Genomic DNA, 21447 nt, shown 5'->3' with positions numbered 1-21447 from the left:
TAGGGGAAGACTGTTGATAAACACAAAGAAATATGAAATATTTGTGACTGTAATAAGTGCAAGGGAGAAAATAAAAAGGGGTAAGGAGGAGATGGTTGCTGGGACTGGTTTTTTTCTTTTATTTTAGGTGGTCAGGGAGAACCTCCCAGCTAGGAAATGTTTGAGGAAAGACCTACAGGAGTCAAGGGAGGGAACCAAGCAAGTATGGGTGGGAAAACCATTCTAGAAAAAAGAACAACAAATTTAAAGACCTGGAGGTAAGACAGAAGTATGACTGGAGGGAGTGGTGGTGGAAGTTGGACCCATAAGCGCATAATGATAAACAGAAAATATTGAAGTTGTAAAGGATTTCATTTTACTTGGGTCCACAATTAATACCCATGGAAACAGCAGTCAAGAAATCAGATGATGCATTGCATTGGGCAAATCTGATGCAAAAGATATCTTTAAAGTGTTAAAAAGCAAAGATGTCACTCCAAGGGCTAAGGTGTGACTGACCCAAGCCATGGTATTTTCAATTGCTTCATACGCATGCGAAAGATGCACAATGAATAACAAAGATCAAAGAAGAATCGATGCCTTTGAATTATGGTGTTGGTGAAGAACACTGAATATGGCATGGACTGCTAGAAGAATGAACAAATCTGTCTTGGAAGAAGTACAGACAGAATGCTCATTAGAAGTGAGGATGGCAGGACTTGTCTCACATACTTAGGGCATGTTATCAGGAGGGACAAGTGCCTGGAGCAGGACATGATGCTTGGTAGAGTAGAGGGTCAACAAAAAAAGAGGAAGACCCTCAACAAGATGGGTTGACACAGTGGGTCCGACAATGGGATCAAGCATAACAGCAATTGTGAGGATGGCCCAAGACCGAGCAATATTTCCTTCTGTTGCACATGGGATAACTATAAGTTGGAACCAACTTGACGGCACCTAACAACAATAACAACAGGCTACAATTCAGGCTCAGGAACACTCAGGATACAGTTCTTCCATCAGGACAACCATGCTTGCAGGCATGCCTCTCCCTAGGCCTCTGACCAAAGGCACTTAGCTTTCTCTCTGTGGGCCAGGATGCCCACTGTGCGGTCACCTGCTGCTGGGTCTTTGCTGCCAGGTCTCTCCTGCCGAGTCTCTCTTGTCATCGCTTTTTACCGCCTTCACTTTCTGTCTCCTCAGTCCATGAGCTTTTCAGCTCAGGGATCCTGAGTCCAAAGGGCATGCTGGCTTCTGGCTGTTCTTCCTTGGTGGTGGTAGGCTCTTCTCTTCCCTGCCTCTGGGGTGGCTCACCTCAAGTCCAACAGAATGGCATACTGACCAATCCCTTTGGTGGGCCACAATTACCATATCTCCATAGTCCCTCCTAATCTCTTGGGTGAGAGTTATAAGACCATGGCTAGAAAGAACACACAAAAAAGACCCATTACCTGCTGAGTGGAGCGTATCTATAAATATACACGGAGAGATTTTTGCTCAAGTTTAAACAAATTTGAGTGAAGTTCTATTTCTTGCCACCAAATTATTATAATAATGAACTAGTTTGAATAATTCAATAGAGATAATAAAGGTCTATGTGTATGGTGGCAACATGACTTAGCAGTTAAGAGTGTGTGCTCTGGCTTCAGAGCCTTGATGGCATGGTGGTTAGGCGGTTGGCTGCCAAGCAAATGGTCAGCAGTTCAAACCCACCAGCTGCTCCATGGGAGAAAGATGTGGCAGTCTACTTCTGTAAAGATTTACAGCCATGGTAACCCATTTTCTACTCTGTCCTGTATGGTCACTATAAATTGGAATCAATTTGAAGGCAATAGATATGATTTGGTGGTGGTGATGGGCCCTCTGGCTTCAAATTGCCTGGGTTCACATCCCTGCTCCTACATTTACCGGCTGTGTGATTTCAGGCAGTTTCCTCAACCTAACTGTGCCTTAATTTTCTCATCTGTAAAATGGGAGACAATTCTTGATATTTCTGTCTTGTTTTTGCATCTCTTGTGAACAGCTTTCATTCTGCACCATCTTTTCAAGTATGATTGCATAGCAAACAGCTTTAGAAGACATAATGTTCCCCTCCAGTGGAGAAAGCATGTTTCCTGACCAATGTAATAAAGATAATATCTCCTTCTGAAACAAAACTTAGGCAGATTTGCCAGTATCCTCCTTAGATGATTGGGAATTTCTTAAACTCAAGGTTCCTCAGTTATGACAGAAGTCCACAGCATGCACAGCCTCCACCTGGGCTCACCTTTTTTATCCCCCTGGAAGCCAGGGAGCAAAAAGTGATATGAATGTGAAGCTCATACTGTCTGCTGTGCTTTGAGTCCTTTGTCTCTGACCCAGGAGTCTCATATCTTCTGCTAGCATCTATGTGTGGCAGATTAATTTGTTAGTGTGCAAGAAGATAAAAATCTCAGACCCTTCACAGTTCTGGGCAATAATATTTGTTCCTACTTCGTAATGTTGTTGTGAGAATTACATGGAACGGTACACATGCCTGTGTACTTGCTGTGGCTTTGTCAGAATGCTTTCCCCTGGATATCCAGGTGGCTCACTTGCTCATGTCCTTCAGGTTTTCAGTTGTTACCTTCCTAATGAGGTCTGCCTGGACTCCCCTATTTTAAATGGCCACTTCTCCCCTCTATCAGTCCTCGTTCAACCAGAGAAGCAGAATCAGTATGGGACATGTATTAAGACTTATTGCTAGGAATTGTTTTCACAGTCGTAGGGGCTGGTTAGGCAAGTCCAAAATCCACAGGGCAGGGTGTCAGGAAGGGCAGGCTGGAACTCTCCTTTGTGAGCTGTAGCTTCTGTCCACAGAAGTTAGTTGAAATTTCTTCTTCCTCAGGGAATCCTCAGCTCTGCTCTTAAGGTCTTTCAACTGACTGAAGCAGGCCCACTCAGATTATTTAGGGTAATATCCCTTCCTTACAGTCAACTGATTATGAACTTAAGCCACATCTACAACACCTAGATTAGTGCTTGATTGAATAACTGGGGGCTGTACCTTAGTCACATTGAATTATCAAAAGGCCCTCACACTCCTAATGTTCCCTTTTCTCTTTCCCTGTTTGATTTTTTCCATAGCACATATTGCCGTATAATTTGTTGTTTTACCTATTTTGCCATTTGTCTTTCTCCCCCACTAGTACGTAAACACCACGAGAAGAGGTTTTTGGCTGGTCTTTGTTGTATTCTCTGCATCTGCAATGATGCTTGGCCCATGGCGGTAGATGGCCAATAAATATTGTTGAATGAGTGAATGAAGTGAAGTGTTTAGAACAAGATCTGACACATAATAAGCATCAATCATTGCTAGTTATTGATATAATTAACAGGTACATAATACCCAATATAAATACTTCACATTTATGAATCTCTTAATGTTTTGTTTACACTCATTTTTTGACCCCAGGACACTTTTAAAAGGTTCTCTCCCACCTCCAGCAAAAATTCAGTACCCTTTTCATGGCACCCCAGGCCCTCTGGGATCTACACTGCCCTCCTTAGTCTCAATAGTGGTCCTTCTCTCAAATGCATCAGGTGCTCTTAGTGGCTTGAACTTCTTGAAGTTCTGCGGTACTCTGTGTTGTACCTCCTATCTCTCTTCTTTTGCACAAGCTGTTCCATCAGCCATGAATACTTCCCCAATCTTGCATTCACCAGGCTTACTTTTATTCCTCTTTCAATACTCAGTTCAAGTTTTGACTCCTGTTTGAGATTCTTTTTTTTTTTTTTATTTAAGTTTTTTTTTTTTTTTTATAATAACTTTTATTAAGCTTCAAGTGAACGTTTACAAATCCAATCAGTCTGTCACATATAAGTTTACATACATCTCATTCCCTACTCCCACTTACTCTCCCCGTCTTGAGTCAGCCCTTTCAGTCTCTCCTTTCTTGACAATTTTGCCGGCTTCCCTCTCTCTCTATCCTCCCATCCCCCCTCCAGACAAGAGTTGCCAACACAATCTCAAGTGTCCACCTGATATAATTAGCTCACTCTTCATCAGCATCTCTCTCCCACCCGCTGACCAGTCCCTTTCATTTCTGATGAGTTGTCTTCAGGGATGGTTCCTGTCCTGTGTCAACTGAAGGTCTGGGGAGTATGGCCGCCGGGATTCCTCCAGTCTCAGTCAGACCATTAAGTTTGGTCTTCTTATGAGAATTTGGGGTCTGCATCCCACTGATCTCCTGCTCCCTCAGGGGTCCTCTGCTGAGCTCCCTGTCAGGGCAGTCATCAATTGTGGCCGGGCACCAACTAGTTCTTCTGGTCTCAGTATGATGAAGGTCTCTGGTTCATGTGGCCCTTTCTGTCTCTTGGGCTCTTAGTTGTCATGTGGGCTTGGTGTTCTTCATTTTCCTTTGCTCCAGGTGGGTTGAGACCAATTGCTGCATCTTAGATGGCTGCTTGTTAGCATTTAAGACCCCAGACGCCACATTTCAAAGTGGGATGCAAAATGATTTCATAATAGAATTATTTTGCCAATTGACTTAGAAGTCCCCGCAAACCATGCTCCCCAGACCCCCGCGCTTGCTCCGCTGACCTTTGAAGCATTCATTTTATCCCGGAAACTTCTTTGCTTTTGGTCCAGTCCAATTGAGCTGACCTTCCATGTATTGAGTGTTGTCTTTCCCTTCACCTAAAGCTGTTCTTATCTACTGATTAATCAATAAAAAAACCCTCTCCCACCCTCCCTCCCTCCCCCCCTCGTAACCACAAAAGTATGTGTTCTTCTCAGGTTTACTATTTCTCAAGATCTTATAATAGTGGTCTTATACAATATTTGTCCTTTTGCCTCTGACTAATTTCGCTCAGCATAATGCCTTCCAGGTTCCTCCATGTTATGAAATGTTTCAGAGATTCGTCACTGTTCTTTATCGATGCGTAGTATTCCATTGTGTGAATATACCACAATTTATTTACCCATTCATCCGTTGATGGACACCTTGGTTGCTTCCAACTTTTTGCTATTGTAAACAGTGCAGCAATAAACATGGGTGTGCATATATCTGTTTGTATGAAGGCTCTTGTATCTCTAGGGTATATTCCTAGGAGTGGGATTTCTGGCTTGTATGGTAGTTCTATTTCTAACTGTTTAAGATAACGCCAGATAGATTTCCAAAGTGGTTGTACCATTTCACATTCCCACCAGCAGTGTATGAGAGTTCCAATCTCTCCGCAGCCTCTCCAACATTTATTATTTTGTGTTTTTTGGATTAATGCCAGCCTTGCTGGTGTGAGATGGAATCTCATCATAGTTTTAATTTGCATTTCTCTAATGGCTAATGATCGAGAGCATTTTCTCATGTATCTGTTGGCTGCCTGAATATCTTCTTTAGAGAAATGTGTGTTCATATCCTTTGCCCACTTCTTGATTGGGTTGTTTGTCTTTTTGTGGTTGAGTTTTGACAGAATCATGTAGATTTTAGAGATCAGGCGCTGGTCGGAGATGTCATAGCTGAAAATTCTTTCCCAATCTGTAGGTGGTCTTTTTACTCTTTTGGTGAAGTCTTTAGATGAGCATAGGTGTTTGATTTTTAGGAGCTCCCAGTTATCGGGTTTCTCTTCATCATTTTTGGTAATGTTTTGTATTCTGTTTATACCTTGTATTAGGGCTCCTAGGGTTGTCCCAATTTTTTCTTCCATGATCTTTATCGTTTTAGTCTTTATGTTTAGGTCTTTGATCCACTTGGAGTTAGTTTTTGTGCATGGTGTGAGGTATGGGTCCTGTTTCATTTTTTTGCAAATGGATATCCAGTTATGCCAGCACCATTTGTTAAAAAGGCTATCTTTTCCCCAGTTAATTGAAACTGGTCCTTTGTCAAATATCAGCTGCTCATACGTGGATGGATCTATGTCTGGGTTCTCAATTCTGTTCCATTGGTCTATGTGTCTGTTGTTGTACCAATACCAGGCTGTTTTGACTACTGTGGCTGTATAATAGGTTCTGAAGTCAGGTAAGGTGAGGCCTCCCACTTTCTTCTTCTTTTTCAGTAGTGCTTTGCTTATCCGGGGCTTCTTTCCCTTCCATATGAAATTGGTGATTTGTTTCTCTATCCCCTTAAAATATGACATTGGAATTTGGATCGGAAGTGCGTTAAATGTATAGATGGCTTTTGGTAGAATAGACATTTTTACTATGTTAAGTCTTCCTATCCATGAGCAAGGTATGTTTTTCCACTTAAGTATGTCCTTTTGAATTTCTTGTAGTAGAGCTTTGTAGTTTTCTTTGTATAGGTCTTTTACATCCTTGGTAAGATTTATTCCTAAGTATCTTATCTTCTTGGGGGCTACTGTGAATGGTATTGATTTGGTTATTTCCTCTTCGGTGTTCTTTTTGTTGATGTAGAGGAATCCAAGTGATTTTTGTATGTTTATTTTATAACCTGAGACTCTGCCAAACTCTTCTATTAGTTTCAGTAGTTTTCTGGAGGATTCCTTAGGGTTTTCTGTGTATATAATCATGTCATCTGCAAATAGTGATAACTTTACTTCTTCCTTGCCAATCCGGATACCTTTTATTTCTTTGTCTAGCCTGATTGCCCTGGCTAAGACTTCCAACACGATGTTGAATAAGAGTGGTGATAAAGGGCATCCTTGTCTGGTTCCCGTTCTCAAGGGAAATGCTTTCAGGTTCTCTCCATTTAGAGTGATATTGGCTGTTGGCTTTGCATAGATGCCCTTTATTATGTTGAGGAATTTTCCTTCAATTCCTATTTTGCTGAGAGTTTTTATCATGAATGGGTGTTGGACTTTGTCAAATGCCTTTTCTGCATCAATTGATAAGATCATGTGGTTTTTGTCTTTTGTTTTATTTATGTGATGGATTACATTAATGGTTTTTCTGATATTAAACCAGCCTTGCATACCTGGTATAAATCCCACTTGATCAGGGTGAATTATTTTTTTGATGTGTCGTTGGATTCTATTGGCTAGAATTTTGTTGAGGATTTTTGCATCAATGTTCATGAGGGATATAGGTCTATAATTTTCTTTTTTTGTAATGTCTTTACCTGGTTTTGGTATCAGGGAGATGGTGGCTTCATAGAATGAGTTGGGTAGTGTTCCGTCATTTTCTATGCTTTGGAATACCTTTAGTAGTAGTGGTGTTAACTCTTCTCTGAAAATTTGGTAGAACTCTGCAGTGAAGCCGTCCGGGCCAGGACTTTTTTTTGTTGGGAGTTTTTTGATTACCGTTTCAATCTCTTTTTTTGTTATGGGTCTATTTAGTTGTTCTACTTCTGAATGTGTTAGTTTAGGTAGGTAGTGTTTTTCCAGGAATTCATCCATTTCTTCTAGGTTTTCAAATTTGTTAGAGTACAATTTTTCATAATAATCTGAAATGATTCTTTTAATTTCATTTGGTTCTGTTGTGATGTGGTCCTTCTCATTTCTTATTCGGGTTATTTGTTTCCTTTCCTGTATTTCTTTAGTCAGTCTAGCCAATGGTTTATCAATTTTGTTAATTTTTTCAAAGAACCAGCTTTTGGCTTTGTTAATTCTTTCGATTGTTTTTCTGTTCTCTAATTCATTTAGTTCAGCTCTAATTTTTATTATTTGTTTTCTTCTGGTGCCTGATGGATTCTTTTGTTGCTCAGTTTCTATTTGTTCAAGTTGTAGGGACAGTTCTCTGATTTTGGCTCTTTCTTCTTTTTGTATGTGTGCATTTATTGATATAAATTGGCCTCTGAGCACTGCTTTTGCTGTGTCCCAGAGGTTTTGATAGGAAGTATTTTCATTCTCGTTGCTTTCTATGAATTTCCTTATTCCCTCCTTGATGTCTTCTATAACCCAGTCTTTTTTCAGGAGGGTATTGTTCATTTTCCAAGTATTTGATTTCTTTTCCCTCGTTTTTCTGTTATTGATCTCTAGTTTTATTGCCTTGTGGTCTGAGAAGATGCTTTGTAATATTTCGATGTTTTGGACTCTGCAAAGGTTTGTTTTATGACCTAATATGTGGTCTATTCTAGAGAATGTTCCATGTGCACTGGAAAAAAAAGTATATTTTGCAGCAGTTGGGTGGAGAGTTCTGTATAAGTCAATGAGGTCAAGTTGGTTGATTGTTGTAATTAGATCTTCCGTGTCTCTGTTGAGCTTCTTACTGGATGTCCTGTCCTTCTCCGAAAGTGGTGTGTTGAAGTCTCCTACTATAATTGTGGAGGTATCTATCTCGCTTTTCAGTTCTGTTAAAATTTGATTTATGTATCTTGCAGCCCTGTCATTGGGTGCGTAAATATTTAATATGGTTATGTCTTCCTGATCAATTGTCCCTTTTATCATTATATAGTGTCCTTCTTTATCCTTTGTGGTGGATTTAAGTCTAAAGTCTATTTTGTCAGAAATTAATATTGCTACTCCTCTTCTTTTTTGCTTATTGTTTGCTTGATATACTTTTTTCCATCCTTTGAGTTTTAGTTTGTTTGTGTCTCTAAGTCTAAGGTGTGTCTCTTGTAGGCAGCATATAGATGGATCATGTTTCTTTATCCAGTCTGTGACTCTCTGTCTCTTTATTGGTGCATTTAGTCCATTTACATTCAGGGTAATTATAGATAAATAAGTTTTTAGTGCTGTCATTTTGATGCCTTTTTACGTGTGTTGTTGACAATTTCATTTTTCCACACACTTTTTTGTGCTGAGGCGTTTTTCTTAGTAAATTGTGAGATTCTCATTTTCATAGTGTTTGACTTTATGTTAGTTGAGTCGTTACGTTTTTCTTGGTTTTTGTCTTGAGTTATAGAGTTGTTATGCCTTTTTGTGGTTACCTCATTATATACCCCTATTTTTCTAAGTAAAAACCTAACTTGTATTGTTCTATATAGCCTTGTATCACTCTCCATATGGCAGTTCAATGCCTCCTGTATTTAGTCCCTCTTTTTGATTATTGTGATCTTTTACCTATTGACTTCCATGATTCCCTGTTATGTGTATTTTTTTTTAATTAATCTTAATTTGTTTGTTTTTGTGATTTCCCTATTTGAGTTGATATCAGGACGTTCTGTTTTGTGACCTTGTGTTGTGCTGATATCTGATATTATTGGTTCTGTGACCAAACAATATCCTTTAGTATTTCTTGTAGCTTTGGTTTGGTTTTTGCAAATTCTCTAAACTTGTGTTTGTCTGTAAATATCTTAATTTCGCCTTCATATTTCAGAGAGAGTTTTGCTGGATATATGATCCTTGGTTGGCAGTTTTTCTCCTTCAGTGTTCTGTATATGTCGTCCCATTCCCTTCTTGCCTGCATGGTTTCTGCTGAGTAGTCAGAACATATTCTTATTGATTCTCCCTTGAAGGAAACCTTTCTTTTCTCCCTGGCTGCTTTTAAAATTTTCTGTTTATCTTTGGTTTTGGTGAGTTTGATGATAATATGTCTTGGTGTTTTTCTTTTTGGATCAATCTTAAATGGGGTTCGATGAGCATCTTGGATAGATATCCTTTCGTCTTTCATGATGTCAGGGAAGTTTTCTGTCAGAAGTTCTTCAACTATTTTCTCTGTGTTTTCTGTCCCCCCTCCCTGTTCTGGGACTCCAATCATCCGCAGGTTATCCTTCTTGATAGAGTCCCACATAATTCTTAGGGTTTCTTCATTTTTTTTAATTCTTTTATCTGATTTTTTTTCAGCTATGTTGGTGTTGATTCCCTGGTCCTCCAGATGTCCCAGTCTGCATTCTAATTGCTCGAGTCTGCTCCTCTGACTTCCTAGTGTGTTGTCTAATTCTGTTATTTTATTGTTAATCTTTTGGATTTCTACATGTTGTCTCTCTATGGATTCTTGCAACTTATTAATTTTACCAGTATGTTCTTGAATAATCTTTTTGAGTTCTTCAACAGTTTTATCAGTGTGTTCCTTGGCTTTTTCTGCAGATATCCTAATTTCATTTGTGATATCATTAAGCATTCTGTAAATTAGTTTTTTATATTCTGTATCTGATAATTCCAAAATTGTATCTTCATTTGGGAAAGATTTTGATTCTTTTGTTTGGGGGGTTGGAGAAGCTGTCATGGTCTGCTTCTTTAAGTGGTTTGAGATGGATTGTTGTCTCCGAGCCATCACTGGGAAACTAGTTTTTCCAGAAAATCCGCTAAAAAAAAACTGCAGTCAGATCCCTATCAGAGTTCTCCCTCTGGCTCAGGCTATTCAGATGTTAATGAAGCCGCCTGGGGAGGGTGGGGGAGGGAACAGAGAGATAGGAGAGTAGCACCTCAGAATATAGCCAGAGTTGCTTGTCTTGCTTGGAATGACTGTTATATCTGAGATTCCCGCGGGCACGTCGCCTACGTGTGCTGGCTGTGTGGAGATTGCCCCCAGGGGGTCTGGCCCGCTGGAGTCATGGTCAGATCCTCCGCTTCCAGCCCCACGCCCAGCGTCAAGGCTCCCCTACTGGGACGGTGCACTCTCAACTCCAAAATCAGTCGCTGCCTCCCGGGGACTTCTCGTCCCTCCAGCCGCGTGGCCGTGCCGCCCCCGTGAACTAGGTGGGCCCCCTCCCGGGGTTAGTTCAGATGGGTGGAGTAGCTCCCCGTGCTTGTGCCGCGACCAAGTGTCCCGGCTGGAACGCTGTTCTCCCCACTCCAATACCAGTCGCTGCCTCCCGGGGACTTCTCCTACCGGCTGCGTCCCACGCCGCCCGCACGACCCGGCTGGTCCCCTTCCCGGGGTTAGTTCAGGGGGTGGAGCAACACTCCGTGTTTATGGCGTACCTGCGAGCAGTCCAAATCCCTGCGGGACGGTTCCCCGGCTCGGATGCTGCTCTTTCTGCTCCAAGATCAGTCACTGCCTCCCGGGGACTTCTCCTACCGGCTGCGTCCCACGCCGCCCGTGGAACCGGCTGGTCCCCCTCCCGGGGTTAGTTCAGGGGGGTGGAGCAGGTCTCTGTGCTTGTGCCGTACCTGACTGGTACGCTGGCTCCAGGCTCTGGAAACTATCGCTGCTTCCCTGTATTAGTTCCTTCTCCGTCTCTAAATCTGTGTTTGTTGTTCAGGGTTCGTAGATTGTTATGTATGTGATCGATTCACTTGTTTTTCCGTGTCTTTGTTGTAAGAGGGATCCGAGGTAGCGTCTGCCTAGTCCGCCATCTTGGCTCCGCCCCCTGTTTGAGATTCTTTCTCATTCCCAAGACTGTGCTCCATACTCAGCTCTCCCTAACACTTAGCTGACTCCACTGCCCTGTTATGATTGTCTGTGCCTCTTATTCACGGTAAAGTCCTTCAGGGAGGCATCACGCCATTCTTCTCAGCATTTCCAGACAGAATACAGCTCCTGGCAGAGAGACATGCTCAATACAGTTTGGTCAAATGAATGCTGTTGAATGGGGGCTCCCAAATGGTTCCTGAGCAGATACTTTGCTCAGCATTACCCAAGGGCAGTGTCTCTTATACTTCACCCTGCCTTAGAATCACCCAGAAAGACATTTTTAAAAATACCAGTCTCTGAGCTTAAATTCCAGAAATTCTGATTCAGCTGATTTGGAATGAGACTTGGATGTTGGTATTTTTTTAGAAGCTCTTCAGGTAATTTTGATGGGCAGTCAAGGCTGAGAAACACAACCTTGGGGATACCTCTGAGCAAAGTTTCTAGCTCACTCACTCTGTATCTGACAAGGGCAATAGAGCTGCCCTTTGTTTCTCTAACTTGAGAGAAGCTTACTCTCTTGGGCAGCTTTGTACCTGGAACCTCTGTTCCTATCTAAGCCACTGCTCAGAGTTAACGGTGCACCCACGTTTATGGCCTTGAGCATGTTGGCCAAAAAAGAATTTACATTTTTAGAGCATTTTCTATTGAAAAGACTGGATTAAATGATCACAGGCAGATGCTTCAAAGATAATAGTAATATAAAAAGGACCTCAAATTTGTTATTCAAGTTCACATTGTTCTTTGGGGATGGGAAGGAGTGCATAGGTGGGCATAGGTCTGTGAAGATCAGCCTGTCGGGTGCCCACATTTCTTCCTTTCTAACCACCTTTATCTCCACATGGTAGTTAAGAGAGAAATCTCTGTAATCAAAAGTGCTAGCTCAGGCATTTACTGATTTTGTAACTATGCCCCAGTTTCCTCAACATCAAATAAAGCTATAGCCCTACAAAATATAATTTTGAGGATTAAATTATATAATGTATATACATTACCTGGTGCATAGTAGGTGCTGTTAGGGGTTGAAATGTGTTTACCAAAAAGATATGTTGAAGTGCTAACCTCTGGTATCTGTGAATGTGACCTTACTTGGAAATAGGGTCTTTGCAGATGTAATCAAGTTAAGTCATTAGGATGGACCATAGCCCAATATGACTGGTGACTTTTTAGGATAAAGGCAAAAGGCAAAGACACAGACACTATGGGATGACAGCCTTGTGAAGATGGAGGCAGACATTGGAGTGAAGCTGCCATAGGCCAAGGAATGCCTGAGGCTACCAGAAGCCGGAAGAAGCAAGGAAGTATTCTTCTCTAGAAGTTTGGGAGTAACCATGGCCATGTTGATACCCTGATTTCAGATTTCAAGCCTGCAGAACAGGGAGAGAATGATTTATCTGGTTCTAAGTCAGTTTTGGTGCTTTGTATGGCAGCCCTAGGAAACAATAACAAAGAAAAACCACTATTATTCTCATCTGTTCTCCATTTCTGCTTCAGGTGAAGTCTGTGTCATCTCTCATCTGTACCACTACAATAGCTTCGTAATGGGGTTTCTTTCTTCCACCTATCTCAAGCCCATCTGGCACATTGTCTGCCCTGCTCATCTTCTGAACACACTTCTTTCATCAAGCCATTCACTTATTCAATCATTGTCTTAGTCTGGGTTCTCTAGAGGGGCAAAAAGTGAAGCATATATATAAATACCTATATAGAGATTGCTGATTTGTCTATGCCAAGAAAATTGGAAGACAGCTACCTGGCCAGCCAACTGGAAGAGAGTCATATTTGTGCCCTTTCCCAAGGAAAGTGATCCAACCAAATATGGAAATTATAATGAAAATATCATTAATATCACATATAAGCAAAATTTTGCTGAAGATCATTCAAAAGTGGCTGCAGCAGTATTTCGGCAGGGAACTACCAGAAATTCAAATTGGATTCAGAAGTGGGTGTGAAACCAGGGATATCATTGCTGATGTCAGATGGATCCTGGCTGAAAGCAGAGAATACCAGAAAGATGTTTACCTGTGTTTTATTGACTGTGCAAAGGCACTCAACTGTGTAGATCATAACAAACTATGGATAATATTTCAAAGAATGGGAATTCCAGGACACCTAACTGTGTTCATAAGGAACCTGTACATAGATTAACAGGCAGTTGTTTGAACAGAACAAGGGGGTACTGTGTGGTTTAAAGTCAAGAAAGGTGTACGTCAGGGTTTTATACCTTCACCACACTTATTCGATCTGTATGCTGAGCAAATAATCCGAGAAGCTGGAAGATATGAAGAAGAACGGGGCATCAGGATTGGAGGAAGACTCATTAACAACCTTCATTATGCAAATGACACTACTTTGCTTGCTGAAAGTGCAGAGGACTTGAAGCACTTACTGATGAAGATCAAAGACCACAGCTTTCAACATGGATTAAACCTCAATATAAAGAAAACAAAAATCCTAACTACTGGACCAATAAGCAACATCATGATAAATGGAGAAATGATTGAAGTTGTCAAGAATTTCATTTTACTTGGATCCACAATCAACAGCCATGAAAGCAGCAGTCAAGATATCAAGAGACACATTGCATTAGGTAAATCTGCTGCAAAGGAGCTCTTGAAAGTGTTGAAGAGCAAAGACGTCATCTTGAAGACTAAGGAGCACCTGACTCAAGCCATAGTATTTTCAATCACATCATATGCATGTGAAAGCTGGACAATGAGTAAGGAAGACCGAAGAAGAATTGAAGCCTTTGCATTGTGGTGTTGGTGAAGAATATTGAATATACCATGGACTGCCTATGAGTCCGAATTGACTCAACGGCAGTGGGTAGTGGGTTTAGTGCCCAAATAATGAACAAATCTTTTTTGGAAGAAGTACAGCCAGAATATGCCTTAGAAGCAAGGACGGCAAAATCATGTCTCACATACTTTGGAGATGTTTTCAGGAGCGATCAGTCCCTGGAGAAGGACATCATGCTTGGTAAAGTAGAGGGTCAGCGAGAAAGAGGAAGACCCTCAATGAGATGGATTGACAGAGTGGCTACAACAATGGCCTCAAGCATAACAATGATTATGAGGATGGCACTGGACTGGGCAGTGTTTCATTCTGTTGTACACAGGATCACTATCAGTCGGAACTGACTCAAAGGCACCTAACAACAATGACAACAACCTCACGGAAAAGTCTCACACAATTTTGGGGGTTGGTAAGTCCCAAATTTGTGGGTCAGGTGGTAAGGTGAAGACATCTGCTGGCTCACATGGCTGTGGTGTCTGAGGAACCCACAATCTGCAGATCAGGTGGCAGGATAGAGGCCTCTGCTGGCTCACAGGGCTGCAGGGGCTGGCCAATTCAAAATCTGAAGGTCAGGCAGCAGTCTGGAGACTTCTGCAGGCTTATATTCCATGAACCAGAGGTCATGCAACAATAAGAGTTCAGGGTCCAGAGACAGGGAGAAAGTGAGCTTTCTCAAAACATCTGTTTTTATATCTGAGGCCAGCCACACCCCCAAGAAAATTCCTCTTTTGACTGGTTGGCTGCTCTCATGAGATCGCAAAATGGAAAGTAATTACATTATGGAAGGAACACATGTGAAATCACTGAGAATCATAGTCTAGCTGTAAAAATGGCAAGAGGGCTGTGTCTGACCTCCTCTAACTTCACAAGGGGGAAGGAGAATCAAGATCAACAGCCCAAAGCTGATTCCTATGAGGTGGAGATCAGACATGTCTCTTTCTCCGCCATCTTTACCAATTCTGACACCAACTGTCCCTCCCACGGCACTCTCTACTTCTCTGCTGAGTTTGATAATTCATTGCAATGGCCACACAGAACTCACAGATCACACTCACAATTATGGGGTTTATTAGGGATTTTTTTTTTTTTTTTTAGGGAAGTAACAGATTACAATTCAGGTTCAGGGACACTCAGGGTATAGTTCTTCTATCAGGACAGCCTCATCCCAGCTGTGCTTGTAGCCATGCCTCTCCCTGGCCCTCTGCCTCTGTCCAAAGTTACTCAGCTTTCTTGATCTGTGAGCCTGGAAACCCACTGAGTGGTCTCTCCTGCTGCCGGATCTCTGCTGCTCCTTCTCTCTCTCCATCTCTCTCGATCTCCTGGTTCTAGAAGCTTCTCAGTGCAGGGATCCTGGGTCCAAAAACGTGTTGGCTCCTGGGTGTTCTTCCTCTGTGGTGGTGGGATCTTATCTTTCTTGCCTCTGGGGTGGCTCATTTCAAGCCCAGTGGGAGGACAAAACTGACCAGTCACTTTGGTGGGCCATAATTACCATAGCTGCACAGTTCTGCCCAACCACTTGGGTGGGAGTTATAAGACCATGGCTAGAAAGGCCACACAAAAGTGATCTATTGCACCACACTAGCCAAACTGAAAAACCAGCCATTAAAAATCCTACGGAGCACAGTTCTACCCTGACACACACGGGGTTGCCATGAGTTGGAATCACCTTGGTGGCAACTGGTTTTTCTAACACAGTATGACTTCATCTTAACTTGATTACATTCGCCAACACCCTGTTCCCAAATAAGCTCATATTTACAAGTTTGGGAGTTAGGACTTTAACGTATCTTTTTGGGGAACACAATTTGGCCCACAGATAAGAAAGAAGGTCGAGTAAAATTCGTAACTATTCTTCCTCGAGAAGATGTTCATTAAACATTCTTCCTGTTCTCACTGTTTCGGTTGTTTGTCTAATGTCTGTCCTTATCATTGAGGATATTCTTATCTTGTAGGGATGATAGACAAGTCACCAGGATGTTAAATCATGTGTGCTCAGGACTTGATAGAAGCAAGGACAGAGCTCTGTGAGAGCCCAGACAGGAGAACCTCACTCAGGACTGGTCACGTGGGGAGGTGATGATCAAGGAAGGATTCCCAGAAGAGGTGGCTGCTCCCCACAGCTCTCAGCTTTTTCTGCAGGTAAACGTTCTGCAAATATGAAAAGGTTTGATTCCTAGTATTACACCTCATCACAGCCATCACCTCTCTGTCAGTGGAGACTCGCGTATTGCTATGACGCTGAATAGGTTTCAGGGGAGCTTCCAGGCTAACATAAACTAGGAAGAAAGACCTGATGATCTATTTCCAAAAATCAGTCAATGAGAACACTGTGGATCACATTCGTCTCACCTGCAATTGATCATGGTGATGCCACAGGACTAGGGAGCATTTCATTCCACTGTTCATGGCATTGCCATGAGTCCGAGGCCAATTTGGTGGTAGCTAACAACAGCAACATGTCTGAGACCAGCTTTTTTAGGATGCATGAGAGAATGTGAGAGGTTTGGGCAGCTGCTTGGAATTCAGAAAAAATGGGAGCTCAGGGGAGAGGGGGACGTGGAGAGAGAAGACAATGCTGAGTTGAGCGGGGATCAGGTCCCAGAGGATATGACAGGGATAAGAGAAGATGGTCAGAGGCCATCTGGCAGCTTCACAGACAGAAGACTTGGATAATGAAGCAGATACCTAGGCTATAACTCAGTCCTCTGAAGAACCATGTCTGCTGTGAGTGCCCTATGTGTTTCCCCACAAGAGGTAGCAAAGGGTCCTTGTGCATATCTTCTGTGACACTAAGAAAGGATGGGGGTTGGGGGCTGAGGAGCCAGAGACTCTTCCAGAAGAAACTTTGTAGGGAGATAACTAGCAGAGAATGTGGAGGCTCACAGTGGGATTTCATAGAGGAAAACAGGCCCAAGCCCCTGAGGAATAACAAGCCAGTTTGGGTCTCAAAATCATCCCTGGGGGGTTTATCCTTCAGATAAAGCATTCTCAGGGGAATTTTGTTGCCAGAATGTCAGCTGTAGGCAACCTGCCCTCCTGCAGGCTCTGAGTCCTCCCAAGATCAAATGAAAGGACTGGGCTAAAACACCCTCAATCAATTCCTCTTTATCTCTTCTCTTCCTGAGGGAGGATAATGCTCAGCTTTACAGCCTCTCTTCATCCAGCATGGAGCATTTGTTGATTTTTTTCTGAAGGTGTTTTTGCCAGCTGATAATTTTTTTATAGGCACTGAAGGATAATGACTGAAGCTTGAGCTCTGCCACTCTGAAGTTCTGGTCATTTCTTTGTTTGGAATGCTCACTGCCTTGATATCTGCATGGCTCGCTCCTTCACCTCTTTTAACTACTACCTTCTTCATGAGTTCTACTCTGATCTTTCTATTTTAAAATACAGCTTGCCCTCCCTATCTTCACCCTTATCTCCATGACTGCCTCTCTTACCTTGTTTCCCATTTTTCCATAGCATTTATCAACTTATAATATACCATATAATTTATTCATTATTGCGTTATTATTTGTTTATTTTGACTTTACTTTCCCACTAGAAATTATGCTCCTTGAGGATCTGAATTTTTAATGTTTTATTCACTGCATATTTCAAAAACCCCAAACAATGCCTGACATACAACAGCACTCTGTATACATGATTATTGAATGAATGCATATATTTTGACTGAATTCAATCAACTCAATATAAGCACATAGTTTATCCTTGAAACAAACTCTTACTGGAAATTTTAAATACAAAATGGGGAGCTGAACTAATTATTGTTTAAATATAGTTTACTTAATAAACACAGTCTTTCAATTATAACATAGGTGATACTAGTGAAATCATGGTCAAGATTGTAAAAAAAGACAACTTCTAAAAATCCATTTGAACTCTAACTTTCTTCAAAGTGTGTGGGTACGTGTTATGGGGAACTTTCAGGGGAGGTCAGAGTTAGTGCTTTCTGAACAGAAGTCATTGTATTGAATTCTGTGGTACCAGTGTTAAACAAAGCATCATAGTAGACACCCAGTGAATCTCTGGTTTTAAACTGAGGTTAGAAAAAAATATTATCCCAAACATTTTTTTCTCCCTTTTACTGGAACTGGTAATATTTTTATTATTTTATTAAGTAGAGAAAGCAAAGAAGACAGTATTTTATGCCCTGATTATCTCTTTCCACCAACTTGCTATTTATCTCCACAGGGGAAACTAGAGGCAATAATTAGAGAATTAAACCTCCCTTACTCACTCATGCAATGCGCCCTATCACTTGCCATTTGGTATTTATTTTCCAGATGAAGGAGTTTAATTTATTTTTCTTTCTTCCCTTGGGTCTACAGCTGCCTGACCTGGAACAGCCACCAGCTTCGGCTAAAAGGGGCCTCTGTTTTCATCCTCCTAGGAGCTTCATTCATCTTTGGGCAGGTAAAAAAAATGTACCAACTCCTTTAATGAATCTAGTACACCTTGGGTAGCAATGGATGGAGAAAGTCTCATGAGTAGGAGAGGCTACTTTCTCATTCCTGAGACACACCTTCCCCTTGACCTCTCATTATTGCCATTGCCAACAAAGCCAACCTAAGAGATTGTGGATCTTACTTTCGTAAAACCAGAATGCTCCTTAGAAATGAGAACAATGAGACCTTGACTCGATTACTTTAAACACATCATCAGTAAATACCAATCTCTGGAAAAGAACACATGTTTGGTAAAGTACAGGGTTGGTGAAAATGACGGAAACCCTCAATGAGATGGATTGACATAATACCCAAAACAATAGACTCAAACATACCAACGATCATGAAGATGGCGCAGTTCTGGGCAATGTTTTGTTCTGTTATACACATGGTCACCTTGAATTGGAGCCAACTCAGCAGCAACTAACAACAACAAACTTTCATACATGTGTCTAAGGCAGACCTATAACCACTCACTCATTCCCTATGGTACAGCAAAGGGAGGCAAGAATGTTCAACAGGGCTCTCAGATAATAGAAAGGAATTAACCTCAGAGAGCAGTGTACCACTAGACAGTTTGTTTTATAAGATACCCGCTAACTAGCACCAACCTCAGGTTCCCTACAGGCTGTCTCTCTGCTTTGCCTCCAACCACACACTTCCTCCAGGCAAAGGCCAATTTTTTTTTTTCCACCTTCTTTCAGGCATGTATAGATGCTGAAGAAAGTGAAGCTCAGAAGAAGACAAGCATTCTTTCTCTTTGCCTTAGAAGGCTTGGTTTTCTATATGAAAACCTGTCTTTCCTCAACAGCTAAAACTGGGAAAATTGACTCTTTAGACTTGGTGAAGTCTTTCTTTATCCAAGGGTGTGAACTTATTTTATAACCCCAACAAGAAACCCTCCTGAATACAGCATACCAAGCCCAACCTGCATACAAAGGATACCTCTCTGTGCCTTAATTTCCTCATATGTGAAATGGTACCTCATGGGTTGTTTTGAGGACTAAATGTAAAATACTAATGTGCCAGGCATGTAAAACCAAAAAACCAAACTCGTTACCATCGAGTCAACTCCAACCCGTGGTGACCCTATAGGACAGAACAGAACTGCCCTATAGGGTTTCCAAGGAGTGTCTGGTAACCTTTTGGATAGCAGCCAAACACTTAACAACTGCACCAGGCTTATAGTGGATGCTATTTACATTTTAACTAAAACCTGTCCACTATGGGTGACCGTGCTGGTATTTGAATACTGGTGGCATACCTTCCAGCATCACAGCAACACACAGGCCCCCATGGTGTGACAAACTGACCGATGTGTGGGGAGGATCAAGCAGAAGTAACCCAAGTATAAGTCAAGACTTTTTGTGGTCCAGCCTCTTGTGGGTAGTAGTGTTCAAAGCAGCACAAATTGGCAACCCAAAAATAATTTAAGATGATTCAAATCTTTACTCCTGCGCTTGAGAAATTTGTAGGGGCAGGAAATAGTTTATCACTATATGGATGGAGCCTGGGGTTGCCAGACACATTCAGGGGCTACTCACTGGGTATTGGGTATAAAGATGGCAAGTCCCAAGGCATCTTAAAGACATCTCGTGCTAGCAGGGGAAATATAAAGCAGGTACAGTGACGGGATAAACTACACATCTTGTAGTAAAGTAAGAACAATAATAATAGCCAACACTTATTCAATGAATACTAAGTACCAGGCACTGTGCTGAAAGATTTACATGCATTAAGTAATTTAATATTCACATTATCACAATGTGGTAGTACTATTAATATCCCTATACTATTGTTGTTAAGTCCCATCAAGTCAGTTCTGATTCATAGCAACCCTATGTACAACAGAACAAAATACTACCCTGTCCTGTGCCATCCTCTCAATCATTATGTTTAAGCCCATTGTTTCAGCCACTGTGCCAGTTCATCTCATTGTGGGTCTTCCTCTTTTTTGCTGACCCTCCACCTTACCAAGCATGATGTCCTTCTCCAGGGTCTGATCATTCCTGACAATATGCCCAAAGTACCTGAGATGAAATCTCACCTTCCTTGCTTCTAAGGGGTGTGCTGGCTTACTTCTTCCAAGATAGACTTGTTTGTTCTTCTGGTAGCCCAAGATATATTCAGTATTCTTCACCAGTATCATAATTCAAAGGCATCAAATCTTGTTTGTCTTCCTTATTCATTGTCCAGCTTTTGCATGCATATCAGGCAATTGAAAATACCATGGCTTGGGTCAGGCTCACCTGAGCCCTCAAAGTGACATCAACATGCTTATTTTACAAATAAGCTGAAACTCAAAGGCATTAAATTATTAACTGAAGTCACACAGCTTCTAAGTGGCAAGGCTAAAAACTCAAGCTGAAAATATCTTTGTCTTACTCAAGAAGCCAACTACCCAATTCAGAGCCAGGTCATTATAGCATCAACCAAATGCCAAACTTAAAAGGGCTGAAGCCAACAGGTGGTCAGAAATGGGAAGTACAAGTACACTTGGATCAAGTTGCAGAACTAGTCTTGCAGATGTGGAGTAATCTCTGGCGCATTTGATCCTTTCATTCACATTTTGCCTTCCTCTTCTGGTATGAATGGTAATCTTTAAAGAAGCAATGCTGGGGAAAGATCTTGTAAGGCAAAGTGTTCCTCGTTTGTTTCATCCATTAATTCTACAAACATTTATTGATATGCTAGGATTGAACTGCCTACTGTAACTATACCCAAAACCAAACACAGTGCTGTTGAGTTGATTCCAACTCATAGCGACCCTATAGGACACAGGAGAACTGCCCCATAGAGTTTCCAAGGAGAGCCTGGCAGATTCCAGGTGCCGACCCTTTGGTTAGCCGCCGTAGCACTTAACCACTACGCCACCAGGGTTTCCACTGTAACTATAGATTTAAACAAATAGTGTCCCTGTCCCCAAGGAGCTCACAGTCCAGTGCGAAGACCAACATTTACAATGGAATGAGAGTTATAACGTAGTGGTTTATGAGAATAGGCTTCCTGGAGAGAGTGACCCTTGAGATGACTCTTGAAAAAGGAGCATAAATTTGTCAGGAGCACAAGGGGTGGGGA

Source organism: Loxodonta africana, chromosome 5, assembly GCF_030014295.1.
Source record: "Loxodonta africana isolate mLoxAfr1 chromosome 5, mLoxAfr1.hap2, whole genome shotgun sequence".
Lineage (NCBI taxonomy): Eukaryota > Metazoa > Chordata > Mammalia > Proboscidea > Elephantidae > Loxodonta > Loxodonta africana.
Note: the sequence above shows the minus strand (reverse complement) of the source record.